This window comes from Oryx dammah, unplaced genomic scaffold (assembly GCF_014754425.2).
Source record: "Oryx dammah isolate SB20612 unplaced genomic scaffold, SCBI_Odam_1.1 HiC_scaffold_1, whole genome shotgun sequence".
In the NCBI taxonomy this organism is placed as follows: Eukaryota; Metazoa; Chordata; class Mammalia; order Artiodactyla; family Bovidae; genus Oryx; species Oryx dammah.
In genome coordinates, this window is record NW_024070185.1 from 64,318,241 (window position 1) to 64,336,858 (window position 18,618).

At 39.0% G+C, this 18,618-nt stretch overlaps 1 pseudogene; it reads right to left on the reverse strand.

Annotated features, from left to right (window-relative positions):
* Positions 1–1,103: 1,103 nt before the first annotated feature.
* The window catches only part of LOC120875561, a 43,066-nt pseudogene continuing 25,551 nt past the window's right edge, over positions 1,104–18,618 (reverse strand).

Below are 18,618 nucleotides of genomic sequence, written 5' to 3' on the forward strand. Positions count from 1 at the left end.
ATATTTTTCCATCCTCTCACTTTCAATCTATATGTGTCTTGAGGTCTGAAGTGGGTCTCTTGTAGACAGCATATATATGGGTCTTGTTTTTGTATCTATTCAGCCAGTCTGTGTCTTTTGGTCAGAGCAATTAATTCATTTACATTTAAAGTAATTATTGATATACATGTTCCTATTGCCATTTTCTTAATTGTTTGGGGTTGATTTTGTAGATTTTTTTCTTCTCTTGTATTTCTTTACTCTATGAGTCCCTTTAAAGTTTGTTGTAAAGCTGGTTTGGTGGTACTGAATTCTCTTACCTTTTGCTTGTCTGAAAAGCTTTTTTATTTCTCCATCAATTTTGAATGAGATCCTTGCTGGGTACAGAAATCTCGCTTGTAGATTTTTCCCTTTCAGACTCTAAATATATCCTGCCATTCTCTTCTGGTCTGCAGTTTCTGCTGAAAGATCAACTGTTAAACGTATGGGGTTTCCCTTAAATGTTACTTGTTGCTTTTCTCTTGCTGCTTTTAATATTTTTTCTTTGTGTTTAGTCTTTGTTAGTTTGATTAGTATGTGTCTTGGTGTGTTTCTCCTTGGGTTTATCCTGTATGGGACTCTGCACCTCTTGGACTTGATTGACTATTTGCTTTTCCATGTTGGGGAAATTTTCACCTATAATCACTTCAAAAATTTTCTCATACCTTTTTTTCTCTTCTTCTTCTGGTACTCCTATAATTCAAATGTTGCTGTGTTTGATATTTTCCCAGAGGTCTCTGAGACTATCCTCAGTTCTTTTCATTCTTTTTGCTTTATCTGCTCTTCAGAAGTTATTTCCACCATTTTATCTTCCAGCTCACTGATTTGTTCTTCTGTTTCAGATATTCTTCTATTTACTCCTTCTAGAGTATTTTTAAGTTCAGTAATTGTGTTGTTTGTCTCTGTATGTCTATTCTTTAATTCTTCTAGGTCTTTGTTAATTGATTCTTGCATTTTCTCCATTCGGGTTTCAAGTTTGTTTTTTTTTATCATCTTTACATCATTATTCTGAATTTTTTTTCAGGTAATTTGCTTATTTCCTCTTCATATATTTGGACTTCTGTGTTTCTAGTTCATTCCTTCATTTGTGTAGTATTTCTCTGCCTCTTCATTATTTTTTTTAACTTATTGTGTTTGAGGTCTCCTTTTCCCAGCCTTCAAGGTTGAATTCTTTCTTCCCTTTGATTTCGGCCCTCCTAAGATTAGTCCAATAGTTTGTGTAAGCTTCATATAGGGTGAGATTTGTGCTGAGTTGTTGTTGTTTTTTTTTTTTTTTCCTTTTTTCCCCTCTGATCAGCAAGGCTGAGTGAGGTGGTAATCCTGTCTTCTGATGACTTTTTTACATTTTTGTTTTGTTGGTTGTTTAGATGAGGTGCCCTGCACAGGGTGCTACTGGTGGTTGCATGATGCTGGGTCTTGTATTCGAGTGGCTTTTTTGTGTGTGAGTTCTCACTATTTGATACTCTCTAGGGTTGTGAGAGTTGGACTGTGAAGAAGGCTGAGTGCCGAAGAATTGATGCTTTTGAACTGTGGTGTTGGAGAAGACTCTTGAGAGTCCCTTGGACTGCAAGGAGATACAACCAGTCTATTCTGAAGGAGATCAGCCCTGGGATTTCTTTGGAAGGAATGATGCTAAAGCTGAAACTCCAATACTTTGGCCACCTCATGAGAAGAGTTGACTCATTGGAAAAGACTCTGATGCTGGGATTAGGGGCAGGAGGAGAAGAGGACGACCAAGGATGAGATGGCTGGATGGCATCACGGACTTGATGGACGTGAGTCTGAGTGAACTCCAGGAGATGGTGATGGATAGGGAGGCCTGGCATGCTGTGATTCATGGGGTCACATGGAGTTGGACACGACTGAGCGACTGAACTGAACTGAAGTGAACTGAGGGTTAGTTCTCTGGTAGTCTAAGGTCTTGGAGTCAGTGCTCCCACTCCAAAAGCTTATGGCTTGACCTCTTCATCTAGGACTGATGAGATGAAAACAATCTCTGTTTTTCCGACCTCCTGTTGTAGTTATTTCCAAAATCTGGTCAACTACATCATCAGTTTCTCAGCATCCAGTGTGCCTCAAGAACCACAGTTCCTCTTTATTGGCCTTATTTGTCATTTTGATGGATGTTAATTGTTGCTATTCTTGCATTTGCTTTATTTTTTTCTCTTTTGAAACTATAGATTCAGATCTGACTATATGATTGCACAATTTTAAGTATTTTTTTTCTCTGCAGAATTATAAACCCTTCATCAGGTGTAGGTATGAAATATAAATTGCAAAAAGTAAATTATTTCATTTTCATTGCAAATTTAACTTTAGTCCTGTTTCTATCACAGAATAACGTTCATGAACATAAACTAGTATATAAAAAGCTAATTTGGTCCTCTTGCTTTATAAGTTGGTGAACACTCCACAAAATTTTAGTCAATAGAAAATTATATAACAAGCTTATGTTTTTAGTATAAAGCTAAACTGGGGCTTCCCTGGTGACTCGGTGGTGAAGAATCTGCCTGCCAATGTAGAAGACCAGATTTGATCCCTGAGTTGGGAAGATCCCCTGGAGAAGGGGATGGCTACCTATTTCAGTATTCTTGCCTGGAGAATCGCATGGAGAGAGGAGCCTGAGGGCCACAGTCCATAGGGTCATGAGTCGGACACAACCTAGCAACTAAACAACAACAATGACTTTAATTATTATTTGGGAATTCTACTTTGATTAGAGTCTATACAAAAGGACAAGAAGTAAAAAAGCATAAGAAAAGAGACCATTTTTCTGTTTCAATGAACAAATGGCAGATTCAGAGTGAGCTGGAATAGAAATAGTAGTGCTCTTCAGAAACTCCAGAGGTTTGGATTGAGATCACTGGGTGTTCTTCTACAAGCCATTCATCAGTGCCTCCAATTCTGAGCTGAAGGATCTTCCAGGGTGAGCCAGTGTGGCATTTCTCACATCCATCCATCTTTTTGATGATTAAGCTCTCAGTAAAGGCAAGGAGTTCCAACCAGTCCATTCTAAAGGAGACCAGTCCTGGGTGTTCTTTGGAAGGAATGATGCTAAAGCTGAAACTCCAGTACTTTGGCCACCTCATGCGAAGAGTTGACTCATTGGAAAAGACTCTGATGCTGGGAGGGATTGGGGGCAGGAGGAAAAGGGGATGACCGAGGATGAGATGGCTGGATGGCATCACGGACTCGATGGACGTGAGTTCGAGTGAACTTCGGGAGTTGGTGATGGACAGGGAGGCCTGGCATGCTGCGATTCATGGGGTCGCAAAGAGTCGGACACGACTGAGCGACTGAACTGAACTGAAAGGCTAAAAGCATTCATATTTCATAAAATCCTTGAGTGAGATCTGTCATTCTCTGTGGTTCCTTCTGTTCTAGGAAGGATGATATCATCTTTGAAGTTGTTCCTAAAGACAGATGGTGGATGACCAGTACTAGAACATGAGCCACAACAGATTAGTGTGAAGAGAATGTATGTAAGACATGTAAGGGAGAGGCTTTCTACCTCTGGGGCGGCGGGGGCAGAGGGGGACAAAAACCCCTGTGCAACTTTCTAAAGGACTTAGACCCCTCTTCCTTCCTCTAAAGGTGGTGCTGCTGGCAAGTGTGTCTTGGCAAAGTTTCGCTGGATTTCAAATGTGTGCTGGAGAACAAATTATGGGTATAAAGTTTTTGCCAGAAGCGCTCACAGCCTGTATTTTGCAGAGCTGGAGATGACTGATCAGTGGTGCATTTTACAAGATTGCTTTTTTAAGAATTACTTCGTTGGCCATCCTGGGGGAAGACTGCACAGAAAAATATATGCATAGCATGTTAGTTCTCTTCATCACTGAAGTTAGGATCTTAAATGCACCTGTGCTTGTCACTCTGCTTCTCTTATGTGGTAAAGCCAGGATGTTCATTTTGAATTCTTTCTGTAGTTTGATTAAATGTTCTTCTGGTTGTAGTGCTGCTGATCCCTTGTTTTAAAGCTAAAGCAATGGTAATCACTTTGTAATGTATAAAAGCACTGAATCATTGTATTGTGTACAGTGTTGTGGGTCAATTACACTTCAAAAACCAGACAGACAAACTAAAAAAAGAGATCAGATTTGAGGTTACCAGAGATGGGGGAACTGGATGAAGGGAATCAAAGGGTAAAAACTTCCAGTTATAAGATAAAAAGTACAAGGGTTGTAATGTACAACAGGATCAATATAATTAACACTGCTGTGTATTATATATGACAGTTATTAAGAGAGTAATTCCTAGAGTTCATATCACAAGGAAACATATTTTTTTTCTTTTTACTTTGTATCTATATGAGAAAATGATGCTTGCTAAACTTACTGCAGTAATCATTTCATGATATATTTAAATTAAATAATTATACTGTAAGCTTCAGTCAGTCAGTCAGTTCAGTTGCTCAGTCATGTCTGACTCTTTGTGACCCCATGAATTGCAGCATGCCAGGCCGCCCTGTTCCTGGAGGTTTACCCAAACTCATGTCCATTGAGTTGGTGATGCCATCCAGCCATCTCATTCTCTGTCGTCCCCTTCTCCTCCTGCCCCCAATCCCTCCCAGCATCAGTCTTTTCCAATGAGTCAACTCTTCGAATGAGGTGGCCAAAGTATTGGAGTTTCAGCTTTAGCATCATTCCTTTCAACGAACAACCAGGACTGATCTCCTTTAGGATGGACTGGTTGGATCTCCTTGCAGTCCAAGGGACTCTCAAGAGTCTTCTCCAACACCACAGTTCAAAAGCATCAATTCTTTGGCGCTCAGCTTTCTTGACAGTACAGCTTTCACACCCATACATGACCACTGGAAAAAACATAGCCTTTAAACAGACCTTTGCTGGCAAAGTAATGTCTCTGCTTTTTAATATGTTATCTAGGTTGGTCATAACTTTCCTTCCAAGGAGTAAGTGTCTTTTAATTTCATGGCTGCAATCACCATCTGCAGTGATTATGGAGCCCCCCCAAAATAAAGTCTGGCACTGTTTCGACTGTTTCCCCATCTATTTCCCATGAAGTGATGGGACGAGATGCCACGATCTTCATTTTCTGAATGTTGAGCTTTAAGCCAACTTTTTTCACTCTCCTCTTTCACTTTCCTCAAGAGGCTTTTTAGTTCCTGTTCACTTTCTACCATAAGGGTGGTGTCATCTGCATATCTGAGGTTATTGATATTTCTCCCTGCAATCTTGATTCCAGCCTGTGCTTCTTCCAGCCTAGCGTTTCTCATGATGTACTCTGCATATAAGTTAAGTAAGCAGGGTGACAATATGCAAATTTAGGCAGTGCTGTATGTCAGTTATACCCCAACACAGCTGGAAAGACAAAAATAGAGATAAAAGGATTTGTACATCCTGAAAAAGAGAGACCATATTGAAAACATTCACCTTAGCAACTTCTGATAGAGCGACAAAACTGATTTTAATTTACTACTGATTTTTATCAAACTTTTAAGTTTTAGTTTAAGTGACAGGATCACAATTCTTTCCCCCAGTTACTAACACTTTGATTGTCTTGAATTCCCCAAAGGAAGCCCAAAATATCATGCTGAAGAATTTTTTATGACTTAGAATCTGCACTATTTTTTCTGCAAAGGAGCCAGTATCATCCCAAAATGCCTCTCTTCACTCTTGGAGTCATAAAAATTATGCTTCTCAGTATACTCTTGGACAAGATCTAGTACCAAATAGTGAATGCTCTGACTCCTTCTGAGGGCTTGCTGGGTCTTTGTGAATAAGATGTCATTGGTGATCCATTCATTCACCAGAAGAATGTTGTTCTGATGTTTTCACAGAACATCTGGTTCACAGATGAATTTCTGAACAACAGTTCCAGCCTGAGTAATACCTATGAGCTCATACTTTCTTACAATTTGGGTGAAATCCTCATTCTTCCACAGGTTGGGATCACCAAAGGACCCCAATAAATCTGCCCCACACAGCAATATTACCTTTGGCACACCTTTTGCTTCTGACCCCACTGATTTCTTTTGACTAAAATCTTGACTTTGTTCAGCCAACTTCCTCCTACATTCAGATCTTTCTGGCATAGGTGAGTCCTTCTGGTGATCACAGCTACTAGCCTCCAATTTCTCTTGATGGTGTCTGAGCACCTTAGCAGTCTCTAGCCACTCCTTCTGAAGGTTTTCCCATGCACCCACTTCCACCTACTTTGAATTATTGGTGGCAAGATATGCAATGATAACTCGACAATGGGCAAAGAAGAGTTTGATGCTTCTTATATACCTTGCTGACAGGATAAATTGTGCCTTGTCTAACTGTATATTTTCCTATTGTGTTCATGTAGTTCTTGACCAGTTCAAACAACCTGAGGTGCATATTGATGACTGAAATAAAAAACCCACAAGCAAGAATCACAGTTGTCTTCTCGGAATTTTCTAGGCTAACAATGTTAAGTTGTTGGTCTAAGTGCAAAACCCTGATACGTCCTTTTCATTCCTATAAAGGAAATTCTGTCATTCTGAAGCGTTTTTCAAGGTTGGGTATCAGAGTCATTCCAACTTGTGTGTCAACAGTCTTCTCCAAGCTGAGCTAGAACAGAGGATCCACATCCATATTGTAACTCACATCCTCAAGGTTAACTGACAAGAATCCTTGTATCTCATTGCTTTAATTTACATATCTTAGTTTATCAAATGGAATTTTAAAGTAGTTTTCTTGTTATTGCCCATTCATATCCTTTGTTGATTTTTAAAAATAGGAACTCCTTAACTTTGTTGCTTTTGTGTTGTTGTTGTCATCATCTTGGTAGTTCATTTGTAAGAATTTTGGGGTATTTTCAGTTCAGTTCAGTTCAGTTCAGTCACTCAGCCATGTCCGACTCTTTGTGACCCCATGAATCGCAGCACACCAGGCCTCCCTGTCCATCACCAACTACCAGAGTTCACTCAGACTCACGTCCATCGAGTCAGTGATGCCATCCAGCCATCTCATCCTCGGTCGTCCCCTTCTTCTCCTGCCTATTTTAGACTTTGATTTATTGTCTTTTACATATATCTCAAAAACTTACAGTATGCTTCATATATGTTGTTTCCTGTCTGTTAAAGTGTTTTAAAACACTCTATGGGTATCAACTGTTGATTGAAAATGTTAATTGTCTTTAATGTTTTTGGTGTATTTATATGGTTTTCCGTATCCTTAGGTTAGCTTTGTATTTTTTTTTCTTACTTTTGCTCTTTAATCTATTTAGAGTTCAATTCTGTCTTCAATAACTAGGTAAATAAAGAGGGGGAAAGGGAAAAAGCTTCCTTACAGAAGAATTCCAATTAATAAATGTGGGCAGAATGAGGAAAACCAAAAATTACCACTAGAACATCACAGTTACATTGTTGCAGGCAATATCCATGGATGAATGCCAAATATTTATTAATTACTATGGTGATTGTGGCATATGTCTGCAAGTTCTTTGTTATTTCTCTCTCCAGGAGGTGAAGGTTAATTCCCCTCTGTTAAGTGTGGGCTGGACTGTGACTGTCTTTTAATAAATAGAGAACAGAAAGGAAAAAATAATAATTTTATAGCAGAAAATATGGGCAGACACCAGTTAACCTAGTGACCAAATTAAGGTTATGAGTAACAAATCATTTTGACATCATACACCTTCTGAAAAATGTGATGAAACAGGCAAATCACACTTACTGTATTTTTATAAAAGTAAATTCTCCCTCTAATTTTTTCAAACTCCATCTAATCAAGGGACAACAATAGACAAACCCAAAATGAAGGACATTTTACAAGATACCTGACAAGTATTCTTCAAAAGCATCAAGAGATATAAGACAGATTGATAAACTGTCTGATTAAAAAATATTTAGAAATGTGATGACGAAATGCAGTGTGTGGTCTTGAGAAATCAGTGGAAAAATGGGTTACATTCAAATAAACTTTAGTTGATAGTAATGTATCAATGTTAATTTCTTAGTATTGATAAATGTCCAATGGTTATGTAAGATAACACTGGGGGAATCTGAATGAAGGATAGATATAAAGAAACTCTTTGTGCTCCTGGAAACTCTTCTGCAAATCTAAGTGAAATTTGTCTAAATAAAAATGTATTTCCAATTTAAAAAGTTTTTATAAAGCTTAACACCTTGCAAGTAGTATAAAAAATCTCAGGGAATTTTTCATAGCAATATGATGTGGAAGGCGTTTTGGAGACTGACAAACTTGACCAAAAAAATTGTCTTTCAGTAAAAACAATAGGGCAAAAAGACATACTTTACTTAAAACCAATAGTTAAAAAAAAGCAAACAGGAGATTGTACAATACCATGCATAGGAAGGGATCTTGGGTTCATAGTATCCTGGACACTCGGGATCCTGGGCACTCCCACAGGTAGAAAGGTGTTTTCAATGAGCTTGAAACAACTTCATTTCAAAGTTCTTGTGAGCATACCTCACAGCTTTGTGCTGTCCCTGAGTACTGGGGGTGCGAGTCAGAGTGACTCTAGTCGTTGTCCACATCTTGTCTTGAATCCTTGATTCTAAGACAATGGTCATAAAGACTGGATAGACAACAAAGCGACACATTAGTTTTCAGAATTTTGAGTGTTACTGATTCCTGCATCTGTGGTGTTGCCTGTTTCCTTTTCTGGCAGCTGGGGTACTCAGAGCAGAGAAAACCACTTGAGGACAAAGTGTTGCAACTCACCTGGTTCTAAAGACCTTGTGATTCTCTGAGAGGGATGGGAAGACTAGGCAGGTGCTGCTCTGATGAAGTCAGAGGAGTATGCAGGGAGGAAGACCTGCTCTCTGCCACTGTGTCCAGGCCTTACCCATCCCTCCCAATCTTGTCACAAACGTCTTTGTGACTTTCCAGGGGGAAAGACCAGATGAACCTTATCCCTCAGTGAAAGAGAAGGAAAATGGAACATGGGTCACCTCCACCACACCAAAGATTGTGTGCCCCAGGTATGTACTTTCTGTCTAGCTCCTACTGGGTTCTCTCTTTCTGTTGGCAGTAAAGACTGCAATGTTTTTGGAGTAAAAATCATTGTCATTTCTGAAAGTAACTGCCCCTGCAGGCTTCTTTTTCCTATTTTCTCAATCTCTAAAATATAGGATCATTCTTCAGATGCCTTTCAGTTATTGCAGACTTTGAGTACTCCCATGTTAATCTATTTCCTTATAAATCCTTCTTGTAAAAATAAATTTCTTCTTTTGCCCTCCTACTGTCTGCTCATATTCTTTAATTCAAACACTTATAATAATTTATTAATTCATCATACTACTTTTAGCTTCTTTAGTTTATCCTAGGAATAGCTGAAAAAAACAATTTTTTGTATAAGCTATGGCTTGACAGGTATATTTTTCTGGTCAAATATGTGCAACACTCTCTATTATCTACAAGCACCCTTCTAAAAGTCTTAGTCTAGATGTCCAGCCTTGCTGTCCATTGTCTATGGTATTTTTCAACATTATGTCCATTGTTTCTCAGCCTGGTTTTCATGGTTACCTGCAGGATTCACAGTAGGTAGTAAGGAGGCATAATTAGAACAAACTGTATTTGTTGTTCAGTCACTAAGTCATGTCTGACTATTTGCAACCACATCGACTGAAGCACAGGCTTCCTTGCCCTTCACTATCCCCCAAAGTTTGCTCAAACTCATGTCCATTGAGTCAGTGGTGCCATCCAACCGTCTCATCCTCTGTTACCCCTTTTCTCTTGCCCTCAGTCTTTCCCAGCATCAGGATCTTTTCCAAAGGGTCAGCTCTTCACATCAGGTGGCCAAAATACTGGAGCTTCAGCTTCAGCATCAGTCCTTTCAATGAATATTCAGGGTTGATTTCCTTTAGGATTGACTGGTATGATCTCCTTGCTGTCCAAGGGACTCTCAAGAGTCTTCTCCAGCACCACAGTTTAAAAACATCAATTCTTCAACCTTCTTCAAGGCCCAACTCTCACATCCATACATGACTACAGGGGAAAACCATAGCTTTGACTAGATGGACCTTTATAAGTAAAGTGATGTCTCTGCTTTTTGATATGTTGTCTATGTTTGTCATAGATTTTTCCAAGGAGCTAGCATCTTTTGATTTCATGACTGGAGTCACCATCCACAGTGATTTTTGAGCCCAAAAAAAAATTCTGTCACTGTTTCTTTTTTTTTACTGTCTGTTTGCCATGAAGTAGGGACTGGATGCTATGATCTTAGTTTTTTGAATGTTGGTTTTAGGCCAGCTTTTTCATTCTCCTCTTTCACCTTCATCAAGAGGTTCTTTAGTTCCTCTTCACTTTCTGCCATTAGAGTGGTATCATCTGCAAATCTGAGATTGCTGATATTTCTCCAAGCTATCTTGATTCCAGCAGCTTGTGATTCATCCAGTCTGACATTTTGCATGATATTCTCTGCATATAAGTTAAATAAACAAGGTGAAAATATACAGCCTTGAAGTATTCCTTTCCCATTTTGGAACCAGTCTGTTGTTCCAAGTCTGGTTCTAACTGTTGCTTCTTGACCCACATATAGGTTTCTGAGGAGACAGGTAAGGTGGTCTGGTAGTGCCATCTCTTTAAGAATTTTCCACAATTGCGATCCACACAGTCAAAAACTTTAACATAATCAATGAAGCAGAAGTAGGTGTTTTTCTGGAATTACCTTTCTTTCTCTATGATCCAATGAATGTTGGCAATTTGCCCCTGGTTCCTCTGCCTTTTCTAAACTCACCTTGTATTTTTGGAAGTTCTCAGTTCATATACTGCTAATGCCTAACTTGAAGGATTTTGAGCATAACCTTACCAGCACGTGAAATGAGTGCAATTGGTAATTGGAACATTCTTTGACGTTGCCCTTCTTTAGGATTAGAATGAAAACTGACCTTATCCAGTCCTGTGGCCACTACTGAGTTTTCCAAATTGCTGAGAAACTGAGTGCAACACTTTAACTGCATAAATTTTTCAGGATTTGAAATAGTGCAACTGGAATTCCATCACCTCCCAGCATTCTTAGTAGTAAAATGCATTAAACTTTATCCATTTATTTTATATCTATGTTGTCACATGAATCAATGGTTTGTTCCTTTTGTTAAAGAATAGTATTCCACTGTTTGGAGGTACCATACTTTGTTAATCCACTCACCTGTTAAAGTACTTCTGGATTGTTTCCACTTTTGGGTGATTGTGAAAGAAGCTAGGTTTATAAACTTTTGAACTGGTAACTTTTATTCATTCACAAAATGGAACCAATGAAGGTTGGTTATCCCCACACATTCACCTTCCCTACTGGCCCTCCTGGCCACAAGCTGTATCTGAAGGAAGAAAGATAAAGGGAAATACTAGTTTACCCTACCTGCTTCCTTGCCCCCAAGGGGAAAAGCAAATGGGCCTGGAACAACAACAACAACAAAAAAAAAACCTTAGGGGATAGCATCAAAATCATTACTGCTCACATAATCAAAGCTATGGCAAAATGTGAAGGTTGAATTCTTCATAAAGTGGGAAAAAAATCAGTCAGAAAATAGAGACATCTTGTGAATTAAGACTTAGAGTTTATTGCTGCTCCTAAGTCACTTCAGTCGTGTCCGACTCTGTGCGACCGCATAGATGGCAGCCCACCAGGCTGCCCCATCCCTGGGATTCTCCAGGCAAGAACACTGGAGTGGGTTGCCATTTTCTTCTCCAATGCATGAAAGTGAAAAGTGAAAGTGAAGTCGCTCAGTTGTGTCTGACCCTCAGTGACCCCATGGACTGCAGCCCAGCAGGCTCCTCCGTCCATGGGATTTTCCAGGCAAGAGTACTGGAGTGGGTGCCATCGCCTTCTCCGAGAGTTTATTGACTGAGGTATAGTAGAGGAACGCCTTGGTCATACTTTGCTGTATTTCTATCCTTTGGAAAAATCTCATTAAAGATGTCCCTCAAGTCCTCAAATTCTCACAACCTGTTCCAGAATTTAGTTCTGGTTATATTTCCTTAAGTGTGGATACAGGATAATGAGAAATACAACGTTAAAGTTAAGAAATAGCATAGGTAAAAAAGCAATAATGTAAGACAACAGAGGGTAATTACATATAGGTCTTGAACTAGAAAGTAATCCAAGTTCTTAACTCATTTATTCTGATGCAATTTAATAAAGGACTGAGAACTCTTCAAAAAGTTATAGAGAAATGAGATACTGCAAATTAAATTTACATTTGAAATGTTAGCACATTTATCCAATATATATCCTCAGGATATTCTTCACTGAATAAATCTTAAGGGTGGATTTTTGATTTTATAAATTAAAACACTGATTCCCACTTAAACTGGATAGTTGGCCTTAAAAGTTGAAATCTGTGACTCAAATGAAATTGTCTCCAAGTCTCCTCCTCCTCCTCAGCTTCTAGTGTCCAGGATATACTCCCCAATGCCACCTCTGATCTTTGTTTTCTCTCATATGTTGACCTTGCCCTCTGTCTCTCACATTCATTCACAACACATCAGTTATTATTACAGTTAGCAGTTAGATGTATGGTTCTTGACCCGTAATTCTATCATGTCTTTATTCATTTTGAGAACCTCCACTGACTCCCTTTTACCTGGGCAATGAACCTGGATGTACTTGACATGCAAGGCCCTCTACAGTCCAATCCCAGATATTTCCTAAATGTACATTGTACCCCATACTCCAAGCAAATCAGTCATCGAACTGGACCAGCAGCCATCAAAAGTCACTGCAGGAAGCACTCCTCTGCCACTGTTTCTATGACTGGTTATAATGTCTGCTTAGAATGGCTCTTTCCTACCTATACATATTCAAATCCTCTATATATTTCAAAATTCAGTTTGCCATAAAGGCTATTGTTATGGACTGTAGGAAATAAAACTTTACGATATGAGCTAAAGCAGTAGTGATTATACATGTACCACCTTGCGAACCCCATCTCCAGATTCAAATCATGCACATCTGTGTCTTTTAAAATGTCTTTCTTAAGTGATCCTAAGAACCCCAAATCCAGCCCTTTGCAGGCTCTGTGGGTGTTTGGGAGGCACTGGGTTAAAAATAAGAGGATGTAATTGATGGCACAGGTGTTCACATCAAAACTTTGGGGACTGAGTACTTTCATGAGTATAAAGGGAACACGTTAAGCTGGCTTATTTACTTTGTACTGAAGCTCCAATACTTTGGCAACCTGATGAGAAGATCTGACTCGTTGGAAAAGATCCTGATGCTGGGAAAGATTGAGGGTGAGAAGAGAAGGGGGCAACAAAGGATGAGATGGTTGGATGGCATCACTGACTCAATGGACATGAGTTTGAGTAAACTCCAGGAGATGGTGAAGGACAGGGAAGCCTGGCAGGCTGCAGTCCATGGTGTCACAAAAAGTTGGAAATGACTTGGCTACTGAACAACAGCAAATACATTTCATATCAGACTAGGAATATAAAAGAGCTGTTAAAGGTAACAAGAAAGCCCTGCAGCTTAAACTCTACTTAATAATAAGACTGAAAGGTAAGGAAGCAGGCAAGGATATCTGCCCTCTTGATTCTTATTCCATATTGTACTGGAAGTTTAGCAATTTCAATAAGTCAAGGAAAAAATTTTTGAGAAAGGAGGAAATAAAATATTCTGTTTGTAGACAACATGATTGTCTATGTAGAACATTATTATTGTTTAGTTGCTGAATCGTGTCTGATTCTTTTATGACCCCATGGAGTGTAGACCACAAGAATCCTCTGTTAATGAGATTTTCCATGCAGGAAAACTGGAGTGGGTCGCCGTTTTCTTCTCCAAGGGATCTTCCCAACCTTAGGATTGAACCCACATCTCCTGCATTGGCAGGTGACTTCCTTACCACTGAGCCACCAGGGAATTCAGAAAGTTCCTAGGACTCTACAAAAAAGTTCCTAGAATGCAAAAATGAGCGAGCAATATTGCAAGTTAAAAGTCAACTTGAAAAAATGAATTATACTTCTATATTTGAAAGAGTATTATTTAAAGTATTCAGTTCAGTTCAGTTCAGTCACTCAGCCGTGTCCGAGTCTTTGTGACCCCATGAATTGCAGCACACCAGGCCTCCCTGTCCATCGCCAACTCCTGGAATTCATGCAAACTCACATCCATTGAGTCGGTGATGCCATCCAGCCATCTCATCCTCTGTCGTCCCTTTCTCTCCTGCCCCCAATTCCTCCCAGCTTCAGAGTCTTTTCCAATGAGTCAACTCTTCACATGAGGCGGCCAAAGTACTGTTTCAGCTTTAGCATCATTTCTTCCAAAGACACCCAGGACTGATCTCCTTTAGAATGGACTGGTTGGATCTCCTTGCAGTCCATGGGATTCTCAAAAGTCTTCTCCAACCCACAGTTCAAAAGCATCAATTCTTCGGCACTCAGCTTTCTTCACAGTCCAACTCTCACATCCATACATGACTACTGGAAAAACCATAGCCTTGACTAGATGGACCTTTGTTGGCAAAGTAATGTCTCTGCTTTTAAATATGCTATCTAGGTTGGTCATAACTTTCCTTCCAAGGAGTAAGTGTCTTTTAATTTCATGGCTGCAATCACCCTCTCCAGTCATTTTGGATCCAAAAAAATAAAGTCTGACACTGTTTCCCCATCTATTTCCCATGAAGTGATGGGACCAGATGCCATGATCTTCGTTTTCTGAATGCTGAGCTTTAAGCTAACTTTTTCACTCTCCTGTTTCACTTTCCTCAAGAGGCTCTTTAGTTCCTCTTCACTTCCTGCCATAAGGGTGGTGTCATCTGCATATCTGAGGTTATTGATATTTCTCCCAGCAATCTTGATTCCAGCTTGTGCTTCTTCCAGCCCAGCGTTTCTCATGATGTACTCTGCATATAAGTTAAATAAGCAGGGTGACAATATACAGCCTTGACGTACTCCTTTTCCTATTTGGAACCAGTCTGTTGTTCCATGTCCTGTTCTAACTGTTGCTTCCTAACCTAGGTTTCTCAAGAGGCAGGTCAGGTGCTCTGGTATTCCCATCTCTTTCAGAATTTTCCACTTATATATATAATACTTTAATATAATATAATACTATATTATATGTATAATATAATAATTTAAAGTATTATATTATATATAAGTGATTTTATATATATATATATAATTCTTAACCAGGGGTTCATAATGTCTGAAGGCATTTTTGGTTGTCACATTGGGGGTATGCATACTACTAACATCTAATAGGTAATGCCAAGGCTGACATGAAGCATTTTGTAATGCTACAGGGTAACAACTCATAACATAGAACTGTCCATCCCAAAATGTCAATTGTGTTGGGGCTGACTATGTTAAAAACCTAATGAAATATGCATAGGATCTATATGCTAAAAACTGTAAACAGAGATGAAAGCAATCAAAGAAGGTCTATAAATAGAGACACATACTATGTTCATGTGTTGGAATATTCAATACAGTTAAGATGTCATTTATTCTCAAATTCATCAATAGATTTAATGCAATCCCATACAAAATAGTGACATAAATTTTTATAGATAAGACAAGTTGATTCTAAAATCCATGTGAAAATTTAAAGCAGGGGTCACCACACTACAGCCCTTGAGTCAAACTGGGCCTGCAACCTGTTCATATATGGCACATAAATGAAGAATAGATTTTATATTTTACAATGTTAGGAAAAAATCCAAAAAAGTACATTTTATAAGTTAAATTATTTGATATTCATATTTCAGTGATCATAAACTTTTATTTGAACACAATCAATCATACTCATTTATTATGAATTGTCTATGGCTATGCCAGGTAGCTATGCCCTCATAGCTGCCCTGGGTTTTGGCCCCACCTTTTGAAACTGGAGAAGGAAATGGCAATCCACTCCAGGACTCTTGCCTGGAAAATCCCATGGATGGAGGAGCCTGATAGGCTACAGTCCATGGGGTCGCAAAGAGTCGGACACGACTGAGCGACTTCACTTCACTTTGAAACTGAAGTCGAGTGGACCTGTTCCCCCACCCCCTCTCTGCTCTCTGGTCCTTGGGTGGGTGTGGCAGCCCTGATGATCTCTGAAGCATCTTCAGAGTCCTTCCTCTCTTGTTTTAAAGAGTAATGAATATTCATAGCTGAATATGGTCAACCATGTAGGGTCTAAGAAGCCTGGCAGTTTTCCTTCATTTTGTCTTATTTTCCCAGCTTGCAGTACTTCCATTGGCACAATTCCATATCTGCTCCTGTTTTTGCTAAGATGATTAAGTCCTTGGTTCTCACCCACTCTATTCTCATTATCAAAAAGTTGATTTGCCACATTGTTAGTATCCCTTCCCAAACACAAATTCTTGTAATATGAACAGACGGATAATTTCTGCTTCCCTTTTGCTTAACAGTTCCATCTGCAATTTATTTTTCTCCTCTCCATTTTACTATAAGCAGCCAGGAAAACCCAAATGACTCATTCAACACTTTGCTTAAAAATCTCTTCAGCTAAACATCCAAGTTCATTGCTTGAAAGTTCTACGTTCTACAAATACCAGAGCACAAACACAGTTCAACCAATTTATTTGCCATTTTACAACAAGGATAAAAGTTGTAATCATTGTCCAATAACATGTTCATCATGTCCATCTGAGACTTCATCAGACTGGCCTTTACTGTCCGTGTTTCTACCAATGTTCTCTTCACAGTAATTTAGGCATTGGATGACATCACTGACTCAATGGTCATGAATTTGGGTGAACTCCAGGAGTTGTGATGGACAGTGAAGACTGGCATGCTTCAGTTCCTGGGGTCACAAAGAGTTGGACATGACTGAGTGACTGAACTGAAGAAGATGAAAACTTTCTTTACAGCTCTCTTTTCTTTCTGAGCTTTTACTAGAATCATCTTTGGAAGTCTGTTCCCAGCAATCTAGACTTTGCTAGCATGCACTTCAAAAGTCTTCCAGTCTCTACCCATTCTCCAGTTCCAAAGACATTTCTACATTTTTTTATGGTATTTTGTTACAGTAAGACTCTTACCTCTTGGTAAACAATTTCCGTCTTAGACAATTTAGGCTGCTATAGTGGAATACCATAGAGTGGGAAGCTTATAAGAAACACACATCTTTCATTGCACTCTGTATTCTCAGTACATGGGCATAATCTCTGTACTCCAAGAGTGTGTCTCTGACCCAGATGCTCAGGTTAGGCAAGACTGGGATGGATAGTCTCCTGAGCCCCCTTAGTTTCTTCAGTGAACACAGAGACCCATCTACAAAAAGTTAAATCACCAATTCCCACTTTCCAAATGCTGTCATATTCAGACATTGGCATTGTTGAGTATGAATATGCCAAATGTGGAAAGCTGTGCTAAAATGGTAAAGAAATGAACTGGAAGCATTTTGGAACTAAGCGTACCAAAATAACTCATCTACTTTAAGAGGGTTAGAATGTCAAAGGACTTATATTTTCTCCTACACACATTTTAAAAATTTTAGAATTTTTATAACATACACTGATTTTGAAAATAAAAAAGTTAATAAAAAATAATATATGTGGTTCATGTATAACTGAATCACCTTGCTGCACATCTGAAACATTGTAAGTCAACTATACTTCAATAAAGTTTATGTATTATGGAATTTAAAAAAATTAATAGTGGATTCCTATACAATATCAGACTTCGAGTGTTCAACATACTTTTTATTTGAATATGTAATTGTCATTTTCATTTAGGTTGTGGCCCATGCTCTATTACAAGTTTTGATTTACCCTATTGGGTCAAAGAGAAAATAGAAATTCCATCTGTGGGCAGCCAAGAATCCTGGGAATGTCCCTTTTCTTTTGGAGCCTCTGCCATGCACAGAGTCACACCCAGGTCATCATTCTCTTATTAACTAACATTTGTGCAGTGTTGCACAGATCTTGACAGCACTTTTCTGTGACTCACTCATGCCCAAACTTGGTTCTGCACTCATTCTACAAAGGGCTGTCCAGGTGGCAAGCACATTCATATTATTAATTCATTGAACATCAGTGGTTATCTAATTTAGGCAATAAATAAATGAGAAAAGATAAATCCAGTTTCTTGGCTCAGGGCAAAGAATGAGAAACATATTCCATTAGAGTAAGCATAAATATAAATATGGATACATATTTGTTAAATTTATGCTGCATACCAAATAAAAAATACTCTGCATCTGCAGTAGTTAATGACTTCTAATTTGTGGTATCACTGTTGGTTTTTCTCTACTGAGAAATAAGGAAAGACCGTCCTCACAGTGCTGTTAAGTTCATCTTTGTTCTGGAGTTCACACTCACTCTGCCGTGCCTCTCACCCTTGTGTGCAGAAGGTGTTGTTGGCACCTACATTTTCATGATGCTAAGGGTTTATCGCTACAACTCCCAGGGCTCTGTCTGAAACTTTCTCTGCCTATGAAAGAGCATGTCTAGCTTATATATATATAAGCTTATATATATCTATATGGAAGATCAGAAGTGCCAGGAAATTAATGTCCCTGGGTTGCCGTCTCATTTCTCAGTCAATGATACAACTGGTGCTGCAATAGCTACTTCATCCTTCAGCTGGGACAACTCTGAGGTGTGTTGTCCCCCAGGGTCCCCTGTGTGACGGAGCCATTTCTCATAGTAGCCACTTGCTCATCTGTGCATCTTGAGTTGCCTTCCTTTCTTCCCTCTCACTTCGT